A 20,660-nucleotide genomic window follows, 5' to 3' on the forward strand; every position below is an offset into this window, starting at 1 on the left:
TGCATACACACATAACCCACATATGTGTACCTTTAGGCTGAGTGCACCCAACTTTAGTTACAGGACAAATCCAATAACTCACCTCAGGAAGGGCCATAAGGTCTACAACAAACAGAAATTACAATCAGTAGTATCAAATACTCAATGATAACAAACAACGATTTCAAATACCAGGTTAACATTGGTAAATACTAGCTTGGCACTTATAGTAACCTCCAGATTGACACACACTTCTCTGAAAAGGGTCACTGAAAGATTCCTAGCCAGCTTATACCAAGGCAGAATTAACAATCTTTCAATACGGTACTTACCGCACAGTCTTCAAACGTAATTTAAAATAAATGCCAAGGAGGTGGAAAGCTTCAGGCCTTCAGGTAGGTACTGTCTTCCTGCTTGTAGCTGCTAGCAAGTTGTTCAGTACATCTCAACATATTTAGCACACCACAATTGACTGACACGCTTCATAACCAGGTTGCATGCGATGAGACTTGTTCCTTGCCTGCTAAACTCGCCAGTAGTAATGTCAACAATCCAGGAAAACTTGGCCTCCCAATTCCCAACAATCAATGGTTTCAACTCACTGCAATTGCCAGGACGCCGACTACTCGGGTACACCATTCCAGCTCTGTGCCCCACACACCACTCACTACCACACAGCCCCAGAGGGAACACAGAACCAAACAAAGATGATAGGATGTGGCCCAGAATCAATGGAATGCTCGCACAAGTGTCGCCAGTAGGATCGCGCACATGCTCTCACAGAAGACACCATGGCTCTACCTCCCCCGCTCAAAGCGAAAGATCTTCCCTCAGCAATAAGGAATGGTACATTAATAAACAAGCTTCATGATGAAGATGTACTCGGAAGGTCTTCCCTGTTTCTAACTCCTTGACTAACAAATTAACTGGCCCCAAAACCTTGATGATAGAACATGGGCCCACAAAGTGGGGGTCAACTTACTAGCACCAGCACCACTCTGCACTCACACCATCTACATCTATATATAACCTCTGTAATCACCAAGCAGTGTGTGGCAGAGGGCGCTATTTGCGCCAAAGTTCTTTCTCATTTGTTGGATCAAGCCTTGGGGGATTTGAAATTTGAGTGTGTGTTCAACTACCTTAATGATGTGATTATGTATAGCCATTCATTCAAGAACACCTTTCTCACATTGGTAGGGTGTTGTCCAGATTTCATTCTGCTAGGTTAACAGTGAAGCCATTCAAGATTACCCCGCCAGGCATCAGATCTCATTTTTGGGTCACCGCATTTCAGGCAGTGGCATTAGGATCAACCAGGAACAAACAATGGACCTGAAGAAATTTCCTCCACCTAGGAGTAAAACGGAGGTGGCCAGGTTTATAGGAATGGCTAATTATTCTTGTTAATTTATTCCCAATTTCGTGAAACCTGCTGCTCTCCTTAATTATTTGTGCTGGAAGGAGAGAGATTTGTGTGGGGAGAAAGTTAGCAGTGTGCTTTTGAGATTATTAAGACCACGATCACTCATTCTCCGTATTGGCTGTGCCTGATTTCTACAAGACATTTATTGTCTAGACTGATGCTTCGAACACTGGGATCACCTCAGTTCTTTTCCCTGAGGATCTTGGGGAATGACATACTTTATCTTTTGCCTCAAGGAAACTGATGGGTCCCAAACTTAGGTGTTCAGAGTATGAGTGTCAGCTCCAGCTGCCAATGCTAATGGCTCTCTATTAAGCTCATACAGATTCCAGTTTGTGCAAAAGGCAGGGGCATGCTTAGATTCTTCGGTCAATGGACTCTTGATTCAAATCAAGCATGGTGAAACAACTAGCCCCATAAAACCATGTAAAACAGTTGTGAAGGGGGACCGATTCCAAAATGACTTTCTTGTTTGGAACACTGTAATCAACTACTGGCCTATAGTCTTGTCCTTGAGCTTTATGGACAAGGAATATTGATGAAGCATAAGGTGAAGTGGAAGGCCTTATTGCCCCGTCCTGCAACACAGCAGTGATCATCCACCTCAGAATTTTCGTTTTACACAGCAAAAGATGGTAAGGGGCCTGTCGAACTGAAACATCATCAACTAGATGAATATTATACTGAATCAAATGAGTAACACCCAGTTTGCTAGACAAGAGATGCAGAAACTTCTGCAACAGGTCCAACAACTGTCTTGCCTGTTCTGGCTGAAGATAACCAACTGCAGATTAGATTCTCCTGTTTCGCAGCTTAGAGAATTGATGAGGCTCAGAACATTGGAGAGAATTTAAAGAACTAGGTACCACTCACATAGTGAAGGATCAACCTGGTCTGCTGAATAAAATGGCAGCCAAGCAACAGACAGATAAATTCACTGCGCACCTCACCAATCATATGCAACTCTTGCCCATTGGCCACACAACATCTTTGGGAAGACGAGTACAAACATAAGGAAGGAAAATCAACAGGGCACTCACACACAAGGAGGTCACTCGCACTGCAATGGTAACAATGCTTGAAAAAAAATTGGTTCAAATGGCTCTAAGCACTATGAGACTTAAAATCTGAGGTCATGCATCCCATAGACTTAGAACTACTTAAACCTAATTAACCTAAGGACATCACACACGTCCCTGCCTGAGGCAGCAGCACCGCTAGAACCGCTCAGCCACAGTGGCTGACAACAATGCTTGAGGCTGGACCAGATCTGGATCATGCCTTTTACCCAGTGGAATAAAAGGTGCTGATAGTAGACTTCCATCAGACCCAGGATGCTCATCAGAAAATTTCAGTGCCTCAATTAACTCTAGCAATTAGTCAGGTGGTGTGCAAACACCAAGAGAGACTGATACTCTGAGGGTATGCCTTCTAAAATATTGGAAATACTATCAGATTTGGTAACCCTGATATCAAGTGCTGACACCTCCGTACGCACTTGTTCAACGTATTGGCTCAGTGTCTCATAAGATGCCCGCACCTGCCAATAATACCTCCTCCCAAGCTCATTGAGCCTATGTGCCAACAACTTTCTGTCTATAATTCAAGCCCTGAGCTGTCCTATGGAATCCTGATGTCTTAAGATTTCAGAGACCAAGATACTCAGTGTCCCTTTTGTTAATGGATAAAGCAACAAAAGGATCATGTGGTGCAGTATGTACAGAGCGTCAGCATGATACGCAGACCAGACAACCAACTGTAGAACTCGCTGCACTTGATGCAGATCATTAATAAACACATCAACTATACCAATAAGGAGGCATATAATAGGGTTGGGCAATTTGGCGAAGTGATCAGAGGGTAAACTACCAAGACCTCAGGCACCAGTATCATCAAGGAGCTGATTACCATTTAAAACTTCCTGTTCCAACCCTACACCCTCAATCTCTAAACTCAGGAGTGCTGCCCTAACTTGCAAGACCCTTGCCCGATTAAGCAACTCTTTAACCCCTTGCTTCTTGGAATCCTTAAGTTCAATATGACTGAAATCTTGTAAATGATTCCCCCAGTGTGCTAGATGTGCCTGGATCCTAAAGAATGCTTATAGGTGGGTTGGCTGCCCTCCAGGATAGACACATTATGTTGCACATCATCTAATGTGGCTGAAATAAGAGGAAGAGAGTCACTTACCTCCCCAGTGGCGTCTGAAGAAAGGCAAAGCGGGCTGTCCACCACTGTGCGCAACTTGGCTGCCAGTTCTGGGACACTACTTTCTATAGGCAGGCCATGAACTTTTAATTCATACTGCAAATGCTCCCTTGTAACATGCAAAATCACAGGGTACCCCTGGTAGTGACCTGAAAACAACCAAAAATATTAATATAATAACTCACGGAATGACAGATGTATCAGTATAATTACTCAAAGGAACTGAAAATGATGTCAAAATGTTACAAACTCTAACCCCTCCCCCCACCCACCAACCAGAACGTAACCATGCTCTGCTACCAATAAAGACCCAGGCCAAGGATCGGGATTGATTTCAGGAAAACAAGTAGAAGTGTGGCCCATCTCGATGCATCATTTACCATTCCCAAACAAATATTTTTTTATTAATAACAATTCTATCATAAGCCAACTAACAGTTACCAAGATTCTTGCCAAATTCATACAAATAGTTAAGGTTCTTAAATTAATATCACAATGCATAAGTACATTTCAATTACACATAAAATTACAAATGGTACTTGAAAAACATGTCAACTGTGCAATACAATGGTGGCCTGATTACGAACAGATAATTGATTAAATAAACCTGTAGCAGCACTCTGTCCATGCGACTAGCATCACGACTGTGTGCTAATCCCACAAGGACTTGAACATAAGTTCACCAACTGTTACATAAAAGACATTATAAATCATATGTGACCACTGCAACAGTAAGCTCCAGGTCTACTCCAAGGTAAAAAATTAAACACAAGTACATATAATGTTAGTATCCAAAGCTCATTAGTCACCTCACCATTAGGAGATACACAATTCCATTAAATTTGACTTTCACTAACAATACCATGGAGCGTAAGGCAAATGACACTTTGGTGTCATAAGACAATGTTATTCTGCTCCCACTTTGACAAGATATGACCAAGCTGGCCAGACACTACCCACGTGTAAAAACCGAAGCAACAAGTAATACTTACTGATTACCTCAAGTCTGTTACCCATTAATCAAGTTAATTACTTAAACAAACTACCAGACCCCTAAAGTGCTATTAAAATGGTTATGACAGTTAAATCCTTTTTTGAGAAATCAAGAAACTCTGAGCTCAATTTGCCCAAAGGATTTCATAACACGCTCACAAGGACCTTACAATAATAGAAACACTGAGTAAATTACTTCCCCAAAATCACTAGAGCCAAGTCCTAATCTGGCAACATGCCCACAGTGGCATGATACCCAAAGAATGTCAATAAACTACTCAACTTGAAGCTGGATCAGGAGACCTGCAGAAGCACATGTGACCTGCCAACACCCAGGCCTTGTGTCATAATGAGGAAGCCGCTGAAGCAGAAGGAAACTGCTTCCTTGTCCTGGTCCAACAGAACAGCAAAGCGTTAACCACTGCTGATACAAGGCTGTCAACATATAACAAACAACAAACAAGTCTGATTAAATTAATACACTAAGCAATACTTAAATGGGCAATTACAGACTGTTTTCACGGAAACTAACTATTAAAATTTTAGTATAGGAGAGACCCACTCATAAACATTCTAAGTTAACCTTCCTAGCAATAACAAGAAACAATGTGCATGGTCATTTAAAAGAATAATCACTTAATAATCAAGCAAGATTTAATAAGTCAAGGTATACCTTCATTGGGGCCTCTTAGGGACTAACAGACAGTGCAATTTGGATATGCACAAAATGGCAGACCTATAACCTGAAGGGCTCCTCAACACCAGAATAAGAGATTGTGCAAATACAAACATGCATACGTACATCACCCACACATGTACCTTTACGCTGAGCGCACACAAATCACCCCCGAAAGGGCCATAACGTCAACAACAAACAGAAATTACAATCTGTAGTCTCAAATACTCAATGATAACAAACAACAATTTCAAGTATCAGGTTAAAATTGCTAAATACTAGCTTGGCACTTGCAGAAAGCTCCAAATTGACACACACATCTCCGAAAAGGGTCACTGAAGGGCATAATGGAACTAGATTCCCAGCCAGCTTACACCAGGGCAGAATTAACAATCTTTAAATTCAGTCTTCAAACATAATTTCAAATAAATGCCAAGGAGGCCAAAAGCTTCAGGCTTCCAGGTAGTCACTGGATAATACTGTTCTCCTGCTTATAACTGCTAACAAGTTGTTCAGTACATCTCAACATATTTAGCACACCACAGTTGACTGATGCACTTCTCAATAGGTTGCACATGATGAGACTTGCTACTTGATTACTTAACTCACCAATAGCAATGGTCAATGCTGCAAGAAAACAAGGGACCCTATAGTCCAATGCTCAATGGTTTCAATTCACTGCAATTGCCAGGATGCCATGTATTAAGGCACAACTCTCCAGTGCTCTGTCCCACACACTACTCACTACCACACAGCTCCAGAGGGAACACATAATGAAGCAAAGATGATACATTGAGGTCTAGAACTGATGGAATGTAGTGCCATTAGGACTGCGCGACACTGAAGCCACCACAGCTCAATATATTGGACCACTCCATTGTTGTTTAACAATTTTGAGGCCACACTTATTCTTTCATTATTGCTTCAACTGACACTGTGATAAGTTGTGTTGTCATACGTCCAAGTGAGCACCATAATATATGAGGTCTATTCAGAAAACATGTTCCAATCGCTCGCAAGATGGAAACCACTGTGAAAATCCTATGAAACCTTGCACAGATGTGTAGGGCAGTGTCACCTGTGCACTCACTGATTGCAACATTTTGCTCTTTTCAGTTCTGAGCACACAGTGTGAGCGCATAGAGATACCTAGAAAATAGTATCTCCTGTCAAGTAGAAGGGCCTGGTGAGAAGTTTTTCCTGAAGCTATGCAGCTCATAACTGCCGTACATTTCCTTCTTCAAGACAATTCTCAGCCGCATTTTGCAGGGACTGTGAAGATGCTCCTTCAGTGTTTTTGATGGGAAGTATTTGATCCATATTGGCTCAATCTGAGTTTCATCGTTGCTCACATGAACTGGTGGCTGTGAAGACAAGATTTTGGCACAGATAATAAACTGTAGACCACGTAGAAAATTGGCAGAAAGCACTGGTAGCTGCCTTCTATGACGAGGCTATTGGAAAGCTGGTACAACTCTGCGACAAATGCCTAAGTCAGAGTGAGGACTGTGTAGATAAGTAGCTGGAAGTTGCAAATAAAGCATTATTGATTTTCACAGTGGTTTTCATTTTGCGGCCAATTTGAATTTACTTTCTGAATACCCCTTGTAAAATAAACGGCGATCTAGGTGAGAAAAGTTTATGATCTGTGCTTGAAAATGGCCCAGATTCTGAGCTAGCAGCATAATGCAACAATGAGGCAGTTGTCTATAAGGTAATTATCAATCAAGTTAGCGGCTGCCTGGGACCTGATGCAACTACATTATTTAGTGCTTGGAATGAGTCATTTCTGTAGAGCAACACTTTTACACTGCAACAGAGTGATATAATGAAAGTTTATTTTATTATTGCTTGATTAAATGGCTATTTAGCTCATAGAAAATAAGTTTATTGTATCATTGTTTAATTACACTTAAGATTAAATTGTGCAGCCCCCAACAATTAGTCTTTCCTTCTGATCCCATCCAGTAAGTCTCCCCGACCTGGGGTTTTGGGTGACTTTTCCAGACTCTACCCGTTTTCCTAGACCTTCACCCCTCTTCATTCCCCTTCAATCCTTCTGCCAGAAGAAGGAACCACTGGCTCCGAAAACTTGCAAACTGTGGTACCTTTTGTATGTATGTTCTCCTACTATCGCTTGCTGAGCAGATTTTTTTTTTTTTTTTTCCCCCCCCTATCCATTTACATTATATTTTAGAAAATTGATTTTTTTTATGTAAGATGAAACTGTGATGTTGCTCATACATTTTTATTTTCGTTCTTTTTACCTGCTTCTTACAATGATGCGTAAACGTTGTTTTCGTCGTTGCCGGCGAATGCTGGTTTACAAATCACTTGTCAATGTGGACGGCACTCTAGGTGCTTCGACATCTTCTGCGAATGGTAAAAAGAATGAAGTAAGGGGAGTTGGTAAAACTACTCGATTTGTTCTTATTAATGGACCTACTTTATTTTGTGGTGCGAGGTTAAATTTTTCTTTAATGAAAGTTTCTTCTTCTTCCAGTTTGGGTAACAGATGGATAACTGTTGCTTTCGTTGCTTGTATCAATGCAGGAAGAGCCGGTTTGGAATCCTTTGAAACTAGGGAAATCTTAGCTTATCGTGCTATACCTGTTTCTGAGATTATTATTGCTAGTGAGGGTTCCTACCTTTTACCACACGGGAGTTTGTCTTTGTCTTGTCGTAGACGTTGTAAGATAAATTCCGATTGTAGTATTCACTTATGGGTGAAGGCTAGTGGTCCTTCTTCTTTGGAAGATTGTCGCATTGTGGGTGATTGTACTTTATATAATCATTGAAAGCAGTTCTCAAAAACGGCCCTTTTAAGGGCCACAAATACTACACATTGATCTTGCCAAAAGCCGAGAAGCGATTCTTTTTGGTGTTCTAGCTCTCTGGGGCACTCTGGGACGCTCTCTTGGGCACTCTGGGATGCTCTCTGGGCTGCTCAATAGATGTCGAGCACAGTCTCTGATTGGTTGTCTTGTTTTTGACGCGCGATTCAAATTACGTTGGAGCAACACGCTTCTTTTACCCTTCGCAGAAGATGTCGAAGCACCTAGAGTGCCGTCCACATTGACAAGTGATTTGTAAACCAGCAAACTCAATTTGTTGCTCCAACGTAATTTGAATCGCGCGCCAAAAACAAGACAACCAATCAGAGACTGTGCTCGACATCTATTGAGCTGCCCTGAGAGCATCCCAGAGTGCCCCAGAGAGCTAAAACACCAAGAAGAATCACTTCTCAGCTTTTGGCAAGATCAATGTGTAGTATTTGTGGCCCTTAAAAGGGCCGTTTATTCAGAACTGCCTTCAATGATTATATAAAGTACAATCACCCACAATGCGACAATCTTCCAAAGAAGAAGGACCACTAGCCTTCACCCATAAGTGAATACTGCAATCAGAATTTATCTTACATCGTCTACGACAAGACAAAGACAAACTCCTGTGCGGAAAGAGGTAGGAACCCTCACTAGCAATAATAATCGCAGAAACAGGAATAGTACGGTAAGCTAAGATTTCCCGAGTTTCAATGGATTCCAAACCTGCTCTTCCTGCATAAATGTTTTCGTCATCGCCGGCGAATGCTGGTTTACAAATCACTTGTCAATGTGGACGGCACTCTAGGTGCTTTGACATCTTCTGCGAAGGGTAAAAAGAACGAAGTAAGGGGAGTTGGTAAAACTACTCAATTTGTTTGGAATCCTTTGAAACTAGGGAAATCTTAGCTTATCGTACTATACCTGTTTCTGAGATTATTATTGCTAGTGAGGGGTCCTACCTTTTACCACATGGGAGTTTGTCTTTGTCTTGTCGTAGACGTTGTAAGATAAATTCCGATTGTAGTATTCACTTATGGGTGAAAGCTAGTGGTCCTTCTTCTTTGGAAGATTGTCGCATTGTGGGTGATTGTACTTTATATAATCATTGAAAGCAGTTCTCAAAAACGGCCCTTTTAAGGGCCACAAATACTACACATTGATCTTGCCAAAAGCCGAGAAGCGATTTTTCTTGGTGTTTTAGCTCTCTGTGATGCTCTCTGGGGCACTCTGGGATGCTCTCTGGGCTGCTCAATAGATGTCGAGCACAGTCTCTGATTGGTTGTCTTGTTTTTGGCACGCGATTCAAATTACGTTGGAGCAACGTAACTAGGGAAATCTTAGCTTATCGTACTCTACCTGTTTCTGAGATTATTATTGCTAGTGAGGGTTCCTACCTTTTACCACACGGGAGTTTGTCTTTGTCTTGTCGTAGACGTTGTAAGATAAATTCCGATTGTAGTATTCACTTATGGGTGAAGGCTAGTGGTCCTTCTTCTTTGGAAGATTGTCGCATTGTGGGTGATTGTACTTTATATAATCATTGAAAGCAGTTCTCAAAAACGGCCCTTTTAAGGGCCACAAATACTACACATTGATCTTGCCAAAAGCCGAGAAGCGATTCTTCTTGGTGTTTTAGCTCTCTGGGGCACTCTGGGATGCTCTCTGGGGCACTCTGGGATGCTCTCTGGGCTGCTCAATAGATGTCGAGCACAGTCTCTGATTGGTTGTCTTGTTTTTGGCGCACGATTCAAATTACGTTTCAAAGGATTCCAAACCGGCTCTTCCTGCATTGTTACAAGCAACGAAAGCAACAGTTATCCATCCGTTACCCAAACTGGAAGAAGAAGAAACTTTCATTAAAGAAAAATTTAACCTCGCACCACAAAATAAAGTAGGTCCATTAATAAGAACAAATTGAGTAGTTTTACCAACTCCCCTTACTTCGTTCTTTTTACCCTTCGCAGAAGATGTCGAAGCACCTAGAGTGCCGTCCACATTGACAAGTGATTAGTAAACCAGCATTTGCCGGCTTCTTCTTCCAGTTTGGGTAACGGATGGATAACTGTTGCTTTCGTTGCTTGTAACAACGCAGGAAGAGCCGGTTTGGAATCCTTTGAAACTAGGGAAATCTTAGCTTATCGTACTGTACCTGTTTCTGAGATTATTATTGCTAGTGAGGGTTCCTACCTTTTACCACACGGGAGTTTGTCTTTGTCTTGTCGTAGACGTTGTAAGATAAATTCCGATTGTAGTATTCACTTATGGGTGAAGGCTAGTGGTACACATCATGTTGGCTGCACCGGGTGGTGTCAGCTGTTGAAAGCTCTTGTTGGCAGTGTTGACATCTCATACCTACCTGTATAGTGGATAACCAGGGCCCGAACCAGGTTACTATAAATAAATGGTAGATTTCTTCTGCTTTATGGGGTTGATTATGTATTGCTGTAAGTTGGAATTCAGCTCATATAAAAAGAAGATAGGCCACTTGTCATTATAATGTTCAGCAGTTTCTGATCCAATCTTATGGTAATCGATTATTTTGGGCACTGTAGTATAGATTCAAGTTATTTGCTAAGTGTAACATTTGTTGTATTTACTTTCTGAATGTGTGAATGTATTTTGATAAAGCGACAACGGCTATAACTGTGGATAGTAATGCATTTGTCAAGGCTATGCAAGAATTGGTTTCAAAAGCAGTTGAATGGGTGTATGGAAAGTAGGATGGATAAATGTCAGATGCAAGTAAATTACTTGTCTAGTGTATCACTTAGAATTATGTATAATGGTGTTATGAAACATGAGGCAGCACAGGTTCATGTTGAAGGAACTGAAACTACCAAGTCCTGAAGAGAAATTGAATGGCAGACTATGTGATATTTAAACCAAACCAGATAGGAGGAGGAATTGATGACATTTTTAAGAAAACAGGTAATATGAATCAAATAAACTTGGGAGTGGGGGATAGGGGATAGAACACATTTTGTAATCCTTAGTGGACAGAAGCATCAACACTTAACTTGTTATGGCAGAGTGTTGCAGAAAAGGTTGAACAATTTTTTAACGAACAAGTCAGAGTTCTGCCAATGTTGGGATTGCAGTTCTGTACCAAAAAGCAAGGAAAATTTGCTGGAAGAGAATAAATTTGAAATGGGGCAAAATGTTAGTTAGCTCATGTTTCATGGGTCATTTGTACAATTTATCATAATGATGTAGACCTAATTGTTTTAATTCACATTACATATTCATACATAAGACCATTTAGACACATTTACAGATGTGAGTTAGTAATTTCTACCCATCATCTTTTACACGAGTGAATATTTTTAATGCAGTGATGTCTCAGTTTCTTTAAAAAGTGATAGTGAGGTTTGTAAAATTTCCATGAAGAAGGTCAAAAGAGGTATCCTGTGTGTCGACTGCAAGTACTGGTACCGTGATGAATGTGTCAAAGTCAATTTAAAATATATAAAAGACAAACATGAACATGACTGGACATGTCGACAGTGCTTCATAAGTGTATTAACACGATTCACGTTGTCCGTCGCACTTCACATAGTGTAGACCAGGAACTGTCTGCTGGCATGCCCGATGTAAAACTGACTGGGCACAGCCTGTGCTGCCTGAGTTGTTGTTGTTCCGCCGGCAGAGGGCACGGCCGAATTCTCGCGTGCCCTCTGGTGGACGGGACTTTACTTGCGGCAACTACTGTCCGTGACGCGCCGTGCCAATGTGTGCCTCCCGCGATATTTCTGGTGGCTACTGCACTCCTCCTCCTTCGGGGGGTGTAACCACTGTGATCCACTGTGTCGGAAGGTGGAGCATCGTGCAGTAGCGATGACCTCCACATCCATTGGAATGCTGGAGTTGGGGGGGATCTGCCAACCCTTGAGCCGGAGCCTTCGAATGCGGCTGGAAGTGACCCACACGAAGAGGCCCCCGTCGTCCCACCACCGGAGCCCGAGACAGAACTGGCGACAAGCTGTCGAACTCCGGATCCCATTCCACCCGGCAGGGGCAAGACCCAGTGGCGGGGACGATGCGGAAGGCACGACCACAGGTGAACCAGCCTCCTGAGAAACCGGGCCTGCGAGGGGGGCCGGCTCTCAGCAGGGCATCTCTAACGATGGCGATGCCGGTGCTGGAGCTACTGGAGGCCGCCAAGGCTGAGAACCATTGTGGTGTGGCGGAGTCACAGGTGGGAGGGGCGGTAGCATCCCCTGAGAAAACAACATGGGTGCCGGCAATGGGGAAGCCGGCACTGGAGGGGTCGGAGGGTGGGTGCCCAAACATGGACATAGCTGATTTTGCTGACGACGTACCTCCCGGTCCCCTGCCTGCAAGGTATAGAACCGGCGGCCATTGTGGCACAGGACCACCGCCGGTATCCAATGTAGATTGCGACCAAACCCACATTCCGAGACCAACATACCCGATGGAAAGACGGGTTCCCAGTTTTGCAAAGACTGGCGAGGACCAGGCCGGAGGAGGTGCAGCAGAGTCCTAGGTTGGCACCCGTGAAGGAGCTCTGTGGGGCTGCGTTCCCCATCAGTGTGGTCTGGTATGCCGTCAGGAAAAAAGTGAACGCCTCCTCTGCAGGAAATTCATGCACATACTTTTTCATCTGCATCTTAAATGTGCGCACCATGCGCTCAGCTTCGCCATTCAATTGTGGATGAAAGGGTGGAGAGCAAACGTGTCGAATACCAAACCGCCTACAAAAATCCTGGAAGGTCTGCGAAACAAACTGAGGTCCGTTGTCCGATACCAGGGTGACTGGCAGACCTTCCACAGAAAAGATTTTTGCGAGTGCCTCGATTGCAACTTCTGAAGTGGTTGAGGAGCAGCGAACCACATATGGGAATCAAGAATGAGCATCAATGACAATGAGCCAAAAGCCATTGCGAAACAGGCCCGCAAAATCTATGTGAACACGTTCCCATGCCTGGATTGCAGGCGGCCATGAAGAGAACGCTGACCTGGGAGACGCCTGTTGGCTTGCACACTAGGAACAGGCGGCCACCAAGTGCTCAATTTCTCTGTCAATACTGGACCAGTACACATGTCTGCGAGCCAAGGTTTTAGTTCGGAAAACACCCCAGTGCCTCTCATGTAATAACGCGAGGACCTCCTTTCGCAGACTTGCAGGAACAACCATGCGAGGAGCTGTATCATCGGTAGCCAGGAGAACTCCTTCCAAGACTGAGAGGCGGTCTCGTAGAACAAAATAATTACAAAGAGGGTCCGAGGCCCGGCCTGGAGGTCGGGATGACCACCCCTGCTGAACTAGGCAAACTATTTGCCAGAGAACCGGGTCAGCTGCTGTTTCCCCGGCGACTCTAGAACTAGTGATCGGGAAGCCATCAACCGCTTGGCAGGACGCCACATCCAAATGAAAACACATAATCTCCTCCCAATCGAACTTAGGATCCGGGCCCACAGGAAGACAGGAAAGAGTGTCGGCGTTGGCATGCTGTCTGGTAGGGCGAAAATGAATGTCATAATGATACTTAGAGAGGAACAAGGCGCAGTGCTGCAGTCTGTGGGTCGCCCTATCTGGAATCTGAGAGGCAGGGCCAAATAACGATATTAATGGATTATGGTAAGTGATTAACTGAAACTTCGTGCCATACAAGAAAGGGTGAAACTTGGTAACAGCATAGACAATGGCCAAAACCTCTTTTTCCACCTGGGAGTAATGGGCCTGTGTGAGACTAAGAGTTTTAGATGCAAACGTCAGTGGCTGCTTGGAGCCAACCGTGTTGGGATGGGCCAGGACTGCCCCCACCCCATTACTGCGAAGCATCTGTAGCCAGGACCGACGTTTATTTGGGTCAAAAGTAGCCAAAGAAGGTGCTGACGTGAGGAGGCCCTTCAACGAGGTGAACATGCGCTCGCATGCAGGTGACCAATCAAAAGGAACACCCTTGTACAGAAGGCAGTACAGGGGGCAAGCTATGGTGGAAGCCCTGGGAATGAACCGGTGGTAATAGGCAATCTTGCCTAAAAAAGCTTGTAACTCCTTCAGCGAAGCGGGCCGCGGAAGGTCGACGATACCTTAGACCAAACTTCCTAGCGGCTGGACGCCATGCCAAGAGATGGTGTAGCCTACATACTCAATGGACGGTTGGAAGAAGTTCGACTTACGCAGGTTCCAACGCAGCCCCACAGACCTGAATTTGAGAAAGAGCGTTCGAAGGTTGAACAAGTGTTCCTTCGTGCTGCGGCCTGTGACAATTATGTCGTCCAGGTAATTAATACAGTGAGGGATTGTAGACATAACGTGCTCAAGATAATACTGAAATATCGCCGGGGCACTGGATATTCCGGAGGCCAACCGCTGGTGTTGGTAAAGGCCAAACTGGGTGTTGACGACCGCCAGCCGTTTGGAGTCCTCATCAAGTGGTATCTGATGATAAGCCTCCGAAAGATCGATTTTCGAAAAATATTGGCCTCCCGCCACGTTGGAGAACAATTGATCAGAACGAGGCAAGGGATAGGTGTCCACCACCAATTGGGAATTAATGGTGGCCTTGAAATCACCACAAAGGTGTAATTTTCCTGAGGGTTTCCTGACAATAACGAGGGGCGAAGCCCACTCACTAAAAGAAATGGGAAGAACGACCCTGAGGGCTGTCAGCTGGTCTAGCTCTGCTTTTACCTGAGGGTACAGAGTCAAGGGGATCTGCCTCGCGCATAGAAAACGCGGGCAAGCTGACGCCTTCAACGTTAAGTGAGCTTCAAAGTCAGAAACACACCCCAGGCCCTCCTCAAAGATATTCTTAAATTCAGAGGTCAAAGATTCCAATGATTGATAGGGAACGTCTTCGGAGACCAACTGTATGGTGTCTGCGATAGAAAAACCGAAAGCTTGAAAGGCATCCAATCCAAAAAGGTTATTGGAGCTCGCATCACTGACAACAATAAAAGTAAGAGTCCAAGAGACTGATTTGTAAGTAATGTCGGTAGTGAATTGACCCAGTAGGGGAATAAACTGTTTACCATAACTGCGGAGACGCCGGTAAACTGGCGCCAACGGGGGCGACCCAAGGTCGGAGTAAGTTTGTGCATTCAACAAGGAAACCGGCTACTTGCAGCTGTAATCGGCACGACCGAACCGACACCTCGATAAAGAGTTTGTGTGCCGATGCGTCGGGAGCCTGTCCCGATGAAACTTCCTGAATGTCAACGTCTATGTCCTCTGTACCTGCTTCCTTCGATTCTTTTGAAGCTGAGTGGCAAACTTTAGCAATGTGTCCTTTTTTATTACATTTGCGACAAACGGCCCAATGCTGGGGGCACTCTGACCAATCATGATGTATATAGCACAACGCACAGAACGGTAATAGGGGCCGACGGCCAGAACTCTGTTTATGCACCGTGCAGGAGCGGCCGCAATGGCCAGATTGTACCGCTCGCACATCGTCCACCCCGGATGCAGTGGATGCAGCCGCGCCACCCTGAACCGCCCCGACGTCGCACCACACTTCCAACTGTTGGCCTGTCGCGTGAGAGACTTCATACGATTGAGTAATGGACAGGAATTCCTCAAGGGAAGAGTCTTACAACTGCAGGGTCCATTGCCAGACCTCCCTGTCAGGGGCCGAACGAACAATGACGTTGCACACCATAATTTGAGCATACGACTTTCGCGACTGCTCCGTGACAAAATGACTTTGCGACTAAGACCATGCAGGGTAGTGGCCCACGCCCGGTAAGACTGATGGCGAAGGCAATGTTCATATGCATCCCAATCCTCCGCCGTCTCATCATACGGGGGAAAGGGAGAAGGGAACAGTGCTGGTGCAGACTGCGTGGAGAGCAACGCCGGAAGTGCTTCTTTCATGGTTGCCATGAGCTCCGTCTGCTGCTCATCCAAAACCCGCACTAAATCCTCCATGCCGTGGATAAACTGCGAAACCGGAACAACGACACAACATGTGAAAGAACGACCCTACTCGACGCCAATTGTGTATTAACACAATTCATGTTGTCCGTCGCACTTCACATAGTGTAGACCAGGAACTGTCTGCTAGGCATGCCCAATGTAAAACTGACTGGGCACAGCCCGTGCTGCCTGAGTTGTTGTTGTTCCGCCAGCAGAGGGCGCGGTCGAATTCTCACGTGCCCTCTGGTGGACAGGACTTTACTTGCGGCAACTACTGTCTGTGACGTGCCGTGCCGATGTGCGCCTCCCGCGATCTTTATGGTGGCTATTGCAGTAAGTTCCGTGGTAAACGAAATAATGAACACGCTAAAGACAAAAGAAAAATAATAAACATGTTAACAGATGATTTAGTTTCAATCAGTACAAAATATCAAGAACTTCTGAGGAAACACCAAGAGCTGGAAACAAAGTATATAGCAGTGGATCAGAATTATCACATAACTCAAGACAACTCCGTTGTTAATGGTCATTCCGCACAGAAAATGTGGCATGTGCCGAAAAAAACAAGCAAACAAGAACTACATTTAAGTAAAGCCCCAGTGATAGCATTATCAAACAAATTCTCAGCACTAGTAGTGGATTGTGATAACACAACAGACACAGACGAACAAGAAAGTAATCACAAAACTCATGCTAAAGAACCACAAAGGAACTTGCCAACCTTAAGATGCACCAAAAGACTCCTTCTGTATGCTGACAGTCATGATGGAAAAGATCTATCCAAATGTTTTTGCAAAAATCAAGCCTGGTGCAATGTTAAATGCAGTGGTGGAGAATATTACAACAGAAACAAGTCAATTGAAGAAAGACGCTCATGTCATGATTGTTGGTGGCGGCAACGACATATACAAAAATGAAAGTGAGACAGCCCTGCAATGAATCAAGAGTTTTATTCATCATAGATCATTTTACAGTGATATTAGCTTCGTCATACAGGATGTACTAGTACATACAGAATAATAAAATAAACAAGTGTCAGTTCATTATACAATACATTTAAAGCATGGCAGTGTACCAAATTACACCAGGATAGCTTCTAAAAGTTAATGCGATAAGCTATACTATAATCTAATATAATATCCTATTGTATTGTTTATTGTATATACTATGTAATTACACATGATTAACCACAGCACACAATGATATGTTTAACTACAGACAACTTTTAAATGCCAATATCCTCCTCAGGCATCTCAAAGAATTCTTTAATGTCATAGAATGGATGATCTGAAAGCCAGCTGTACCACTTAATTAAAAAAAATTATATCCATAGACTGAACATGAATGGCAGTTTATTGAACATTTTGAGTGGGTTAACTTTGTGGGCATTTCCTGTTCTTGCTAATCTGTGGCGTGGTATGTCGAAATTGCCCTTAGCCCTGATGTTGTGTTCATGTATTTCCCCTCTGGCAATAAATTTTAAAATATTATTTTTAATGTAGAGTAAAGACACATAGATGTATAAATTTATAATTGTGAGTATTCTGAGTCTGAGGACGACAGTGCTCCCTATGACCTCTTTTACATATTATGCGTAAGACTTTTTTTTTTTAATTTCAAGATATTCTTGATGTGAGGGGAGTGCTCCATATAATCAGACCATATGAAATATGTGACTGGAATAGCCCAAAGTATGTTACCCTAAAGTACTCTAAGTTCACTACCTCCCTTAGTTTCAAGATAAGGTATTCCACCCGAGATATTTTTTCACATACGTGATTGACATGTTCCTCCTAATAGAGTTTAGAGTCAATATGAATATCTAAGAGTGTTACTGACTTATTGCCTACTTCATTTGATGTTCCCATTAAAATTTGTTGGGCTTTATCACGATTTCACAGGTGCTTATTGGCTGCAAACCAGTCCAGGGCCTATCAAGTGTTTCTTTTGTTAGTTTATTCAGATCTGAAATGTTCTGATGTGTGGTAAGCAGTGTTGTATTGTCGGCATAACATACAACAGGGTGGGCTATGTTTTTGGGTAAATGATTAATAGCTACAATGAAGAAGAAGGGTCCAAGGATAGACCCTTGTGGTGCACCTGTGCTGATTTCCATTACGCAAGCATTTACATTTCTGACTGAAATGAATTGTTTTCAGTTACATATTTAAGAATTTATCACAGGTAAAGTGCTCTCTCTCACTCCATAAAACTCTAGTTTCCCCAGTAGTACGTCAACAGGAATGCAATCTAAAGCTTTGCTTAGGTCACATAATACCAGTGATGTCATGTTATTTTCAAAAGCTGTTAAGGTTGTTGTTGTTGTTGTGGTCTTCAGTTCTGAGACTGGTTTGATGCAGCTCTCCATGCAACTCTAACCTGTGCAAGCTTCTTCATCTCCCAGTACCTACTGCAACCTACATCCTTCTGAATCTGCTTAGTGTATTCATCTCTTGGTCTCCCTCTACGATTTTTACCCTCCACAGTGCCCTCCAATGCTTAATTTGTGATCCCTCGATGCCTCAAAACATGTCCTACAACCGATCCCTTCTTCTAGTCAAGTTGTGCCACAAACTCCTCTTCTCCCCAATCCTACTCAATACCTCCTCATTAGTTACGTGATCTACCCACCTTATCTTCAGCATTCTTCTGTAGCACCACATTTCGAAAGCTTCTATTCTCTTCTTGTCCAAACTAGTTATCGTCCATGTTTCACTTCCACACATGGCTACACTCCATACAAATACTTTCAGAAACGACTTCCTGACACTTAAATCTATACTCGATGTTAACAAGTTTCTCTTCTTGAGAAACGCTTTCCTTGCCATTGCCAGTCTACATTTTATATCCTCTCTGCTTCGGCCATCATCGGTTATTTTACTCCCTAAATAGCAAAACTCCTTTACTACTCTAAGTGTCTCATTTCCTAATCTTTTTCCCTCAGCATCACCCGACTTAATTTGACTACATTCCATTATCCTCGTTTTGCTTTTGTTGATGTTCGTCTTATATCCTCCTTTCAAGACACTGTCCATTCCGTTCAACTGCTCTTCCAAGTCCTTTGCTGTCTCTGACAGAATTACAATGTCATCGGCGAACCTCAAAGTTTTTACTTCTTCTCCATGAATTTTAATACCTACTCCGAATTTTTCTTTTGTTTCCTTTACTGCTTGGTCAATATACAGATTGAATAGCATCGGTGAAAGGCTACAACCCTGTCTCACTCCTTTCCCAACCACTGCTTCCCTTTCATGCACCTTGACTCTTATAACTGCCATCTGGTTTCTGTACAAGTTGTAAATAGCCTTTCACTCCCTGTATTTTCCCCTGCCACCTTCAGAATTTGAAAGAGAGTATTCCAGTTAACATTGTCAAAAGCTTTCTCTAAGTCTACAAATGCTAGAAACGTAGGTTTGCCTTTTCTTAATCTTTCTTCTAAGATAAGGCCTAAGGTCAGTATTGCCTCACGTGTTCCAACATTTCTACGGAATCCAAACTGATCTTCCCCGAGGTCCGCTTCTACCAGTTTTTCCATTCGTCTGTAAAGAATTCGCGTTAGTATTTTGCAGCTGTGACTTATTAAACTGATAGTTCGGTAATTTTCACAACTGTCAACACCTGCTTTCTTTGGGATTAGAATTATTATATTCTTCTTGAAGTCTGAGGGTATTTCGCCTGTCTCATACATCGTGCTCACCAGATGGTAGAGTTTTGTCATGACTGGCTCTCTTTCGAGGCCATCAGTAGTTCTAATGGAATGTTGTCTATTCCCGGGGCCTTGTTTCGACTCAGGTCTTTCAGTGCTCTGTCAAACTCTTCACGCAGTATCTTATCTCCCATTTCGTCTTCATCTACATCCTCTTCCATTTCCATAATATTGTCCTCAAGTACATCGCCCTTGTATAAACCCTCTATATACTCCTTCCACCTTTCTGCCTTCACTTCTTTGCTTAGAACTGGGTTGCCATCTGAGCTCTTGATCTTCCTACAAGTGGTTCTCTTCTCACCAAAGGTCTCTTTAATTTTCCTGTAGGCAGTATCTATCTTACCCCTAGTGAGACAAGCCTCTACATCCTTACATTTGTCCTCTAGCCATCCCTGCTTAGCCATTTTGCACTTCCTGTCAATATCATTTTTGAGATGTTTGTATTCCTTTTTGCCTGCTTCATTTACTGCATTTTTATATTTTCTCCTTTCATCAATTAAATTCAATATTTCTTTTTTTACCCAAGGATTTCTAGCAGCCCTCGTCTTTTTACCTACTTGATCGTCTGCTGCCTTCACTACTTCATCCCTCAGAGCTACCCATTCTTCTTCTACTGTATTTCTTTCCCCCATTCCTGTCAATTGTTCCTTTATGCTCTCCCTGAAACTCTCTACAACCTCTGGTTCTTTCAGTTTATCCAGGTCCCATCTCCTTAAATTCCCACCTTTTTGCAGTTTCTTCAGTTTCAACCTGCAGTTCATAACCAATAGTTGTGGTCAGAATCCACATCTGCCCCTGGAAATGTCTTACAATTTAAAACCTGGTTCCTAAATCTCTGTCTTACCATTATATAATCTATCTGATATCTTTTAGTATCTCCAGGATTCTTCCAGGTATACAACCTTCTTTTATGATTCTTGAACCAAGTGTTAGCTATGATTAAGTTATGCTCTGTGCAAAAT

The sequence above is a fragment of the Schistocerca piceifrons genome, chromosome 3 (assembly GCF_021461385.2).
Source record: "Schistocerca piceifrons isolate TAMUIC-IGC-003096 chromosome 3, iqSchPice1.1, whole genome shotgun sequence".
NCBI classification, from domain to species: Eukaryota; Metazoa; Arthropoda; class Insecta; order Orthoptera; family Acrididae; genus Schistocerca; species Schistocerca piceifrons.